Source organism: Mustela nigripes, chromosome 1, assembly GCF_022355385.1.
Source record: "Mustela nigripes isolate SB6536 chromosome 1, MUSNIG.SB6536, whole genome shotgun sequence".
In the NCBI taxonomy this organism is placed as follows: domain Eukaryota; kingdom Metazoa; phylum Chordata; class Mammalia; order Carnivora; family Mustelidae; genus Mustela; species Mustela nigripes.
Genome location: NC_081557.1, coordinates 269310274 through 269314725, shown reverse-complemented (window position 1 = coordinate 269314725; position 4452 = coordinate 269310274).

Below are 4452 nucleotides of genomic sequence, written 5' to 3'. Positions count from 1 at the left end.
GTGAAAAGAAAGGTTTTACTCTTCATATTTTTAGGTAAGACCATAAGCCCTAAATTTTTTGTTATGCTTTCCTTCACATAAACGACTCTCTCCCGTGCTCGCTTCGGCAGCACATATACATAAATGACTCTCTCCCCAACTGCTAGTTCTCCATTTAAAAGTCACCTTGAGTTCCATGGTGATAATTTTATATTACATACTGGAAGGAGCAATAAATATTTTGATTTTGTGATATTTTAGGGATATTTTCTTCTATAAGCTTGAAAAAATTTTAAAAATCATTTTTTAAACAAATGGAAAAGTAAACAAATTGTAAGTATTTGGCCCCCCCAAATTATCACAAAATAAACATAACAGTGTATTCCCTACCCAGGTAAAAAAATAGAGCATCCCCAGTACCTCCAAAGCCCCTCATATTTCCTCCCTATCAGTAGCCCCCCTTTCTGCTACCCTTCTGATACCATTGTGTACAAGTGTGGGCGTGAACACATGCTTTCACTCTCTTTAGAAGAACCTGCCGTAGAATGGCTGGGTGATTGTAGGCGAATGTTCCACTTGGAGAAAGTGACAGACTGTTTAACAAAGTGGTTACACCATGTTGCATTCCCACCAGCAGTGAATGAGAAATCCAGTGGCTCTACATTTTCTCTAACACTTATGTTTAGGTTCCTGGACCCAACTTCAACATGAAGTTGAAGGGGAGTTTCCACCGAGCAATTCTTGCCATCTAGCTGGGTGTCCTGTTCAGTTTCTGATTTCAGATTCTGCAAGTTCAGTCCTCTAAGACTGCCTCTCTCTAGTTTCAGATGCCGGTCACAAGTCCGGTTGTTACCTGTGCTCTGATCCACTGGCTATAGACTGTGGGCTTCAACAGCTTCCTCCATGGGCTTGATTAATTTGCTGGAGTGGCTCCCAGAATTCAGAATTCAAATTTTACTAACTAGATTGTGTGTATTGTAAAAGGCTAGAGCTCAGGAACAGCCAGATGGGAGAGAGGCACGGGGCAAGGTGTGGGGAAAGGGCGCAGAGTGTCCATGCCTTCCCTAGTGTGCTGCTGTGCCGGCATTGCTACATATTCACCAGCCTAGAAGCTCTCTGAACCCTGTCCTTTGGGGTTCACACAGAGGCTTCATTGAATAAGTGTGATTGATTAAATAATTGGTTATTGGTGATTGACTCAGTCTCCAGACTCTCTCCCTGTTCCCCTCCATCACAGGGGTGGGACTGAAAGTTCCTCTGATCACCTGGTTGGTTCTCCTGACAACTAACCCCCATCCCTAGGTCCCAAAGTCACCTCATGAATGTAATGGAAAACTGAGAAAGTCTAAGGGTTTTAGAAGTTTGTGCTAGAACAGGACACAAAGAGAAAATATTTCTTACTGGAAATCACAGTGTCACAACTTGGTATGGACAGACTCAAGTTTTTGACATTCTAGTGTGCATCTAGTGGTGTCTCAGTGTGGTTTTAATCTCATCATGCTATTTTGTCAGAGCTGTCGGCCATGGAGCTAACTCGGGAGCGTGTAGGGTTGGGGTGCTGTCCTCCAGTATCCCATACACCCAGAACTACAGCTGATAGAGCACGATGACCCTGAAGGATGGGTTGGCCTTTTTTTGCCATCAGCTCCAGTGACAATGTGGTAGAATTTGTGCATCTTACCACGCAGCCTTGCTTAGGGCCTTCCACATTAGGGGTAGCATTTCCAAGGTCTGATTCAGGGTTGGGAACACTTTTGCCAGAGACACAGTATGGGTTCCTCTAAATCTTGCAGATCCATGATACGGGGTCCTTTGCCAGGAGTGTGAGAGCTTAGTGAGGAACCCGTGATGCAAGCTTTCGAGACTGTGCCTCCCCCCAGGTCAAGATAGTCAAAAGCAGTTTCACATCATAGGCCTGAGGGAAGAAATTAATGCCACTGTTAAAACCCTAAAGGATAAAAGGGTGATAGCTTCCATCGTATTTCTATTTAATTCACCAGTTTGTTCTTACAAAAACCAGGTGGATCCTGATGGATGACGGTCGGCAAATGATCACAATCAAACCAAGTCACGTCCCTAGTTGCGGCTGCCGGGCCAGATGTGGCACCTTTTCTAGAGTGGGTTAACAGAGCTGGAGACCTGACGCCCAGTGATCTGGCAAATGTTCTTTTAGTTTTTCTCAGGGAGTGTTAGTAGTAATTTGCATGCATATGGGAAGGACATCAGAATGGTCTTGACCCAGGAATATGTTAATTCTCCCGTGTTTAGTCATGACATAACCCAGAGAGGTCCAGTCCTTGTGGGGACTCCGTAGAGCATGGTACGGATCAGCTGTGTCAGTGGCATCTGTTAGTTCTGCTGGAGGAGCAGCAGGTGGTGAGAATGTTGGAGGCCTTAGCAAGGCATGTGTGCTCCAGAGGATGGGGGATGAAACCCATGGAGAGTCAGACATCTCCCGCATCAGTACAGTTTTAAAACAGTCTCATGATCTGGTCCATGCCAGGGCATCCTCTCCAAAGTGAAGGACGCACTATTACAGTCCCCGCCTCTACGGCTAAGCAGTGGCTTTGGTCTGTATGTCGTGGAGGCAGAATGTTCCTCACCTAGGAACACTGCTTTGACCCGTTTGTTGAGTGACACCGAAGGAGTCCGGCTGTGAGTGTGGCCCGGGTGGAGAGAGCTCTTCAGGTGGTTCTAGATGTGGTGCCAGGAGCCTGACACTTGATGGACTCCGGATGAGTCTACCCAGCTCGCGACTGGGTGGTCTGACAGAATCGAGGTCCAGGGTGGGCGACTCTGGCTGCAGGCTCACGTGACGTGGATGTGCCATCTGACTGGAGTGCACCACGAGTGCGTGAGGTATGAACCGAGGGGGGAGGTACGAGGGCAGCAGCGGGGAAGGATACGGATGTTTGGGCCACCTACTCACGTAGCCTCCTTGTGCCCTCTGGCCCTGTTCATGGCTGATCCCAGATGTTCCATCGCCATCTTAGGGTGGATTGTAGTTGGTCCTGACCGACCTACATCGTACCCCACGGAGAGTTCGTTATGACCAGCGGATGAAGAAGGAAAGAGGCTGAATTTGGTCCATAGGTGGTTTAGGTCAGTATGTGAGTGTGAGCCAAAAATGGGCTCCAGCTAAACCAGAGACCCACCTGGGATGACCCGGAAAGACGGCAGTGAGAAGAAATCATCCTAATTGGCAGAGCTTTGGTCAGTGTCCCTGATACTTCAATTTGTGTAGGGAAAAAAGTGACCTGAAGTGAGCCTACAGACTCACAGCAATGCAGAATGGCTTGGTCAGGGGCTTAGACAAGAAGTAATGGGGGAGAGGACACAGGACTCTCTGGAGAAGAGGCGTGTAAATGATCTGTGAGATTGGGTGTCAAGTGCTGCCTGTGTTTGTGCCCGTCAGAAAGCATCCTCAATGATGAGACACCCAACAGCCCCAGAGAATCAGTGGATAGCCACCAGTTTCTGCCATTGACTCTCCCAGTGCTGGTACCACAGGGACCATGAACAGAGTAGCCAGTGTCTCAGGGATGGAGATCGTGTATGGGCCCAACTGCATGGACTCCCACTTAATAAGGCAACTTAATTACTGCCATGAATGAATGTGCACTCTTCCAGCGCAGAGACAACACTGAGTCCCCAGGATAGCACCATCCTGTGAGGAGGACAACCAGCTATTTGGTAAAGGATTGACCACATTGGGCATCTTCCATATTGACCAAAATTGACATGTATTTCAGGATGGATTTGCCTTCCACACATTCAGGTCTTCAGCCAGCACTACTATCTGATGGCCGAGGAACTAGTCTACAGAAGAGAAGGTAAGGCAGTGGCCACATGACCCTTGGATCTACTGGTCATATTAAATATAACATTAGCCAGAAGCTGCCAGTCACACCATGCATCTTTTGAAGGTGCAGTTAATGCACCAGCATGGAAATGAGATCTTTTGAGGATGGAGGAGACTCTTGAATTTTCTATATATACAATATATAAGCTAGAATCTTCAATGAAATATTGACAGAATTGGTATGATTTAGCATTTCTTCTCTCTCCTAATCTCAGAAGGAAATCCTTTAGGATTTTACCATTAAGTTTGATGTATGCTGCAGGTTTTACTTTATATACATTTATGAAGTTAATCATGAATTGATGTTGAATTTAATCAATGCTTTTTCTATTGAGATGATCGCATGATTTTACTCTTTTATTCTGTTAACTTGGTGAATTATATTATTGCTTTTTAAAATTAAACTTACCCTGAATTCTTGAAGTAGGCCAATTTGGTTGTGATATACAATTCTTTATATCTATCATGGAATTTGATTTGTTAATATTTTGTTTAGGACCTTTCATCTATGTCCACAAGTGAGATTGGCTGGTTTTACTCTTTTTTTGAAATGTCCTTGTCATACTTTGGTGGTTTTGGTATCAAGCTTAGGTTGACCTCATAAAACAAGT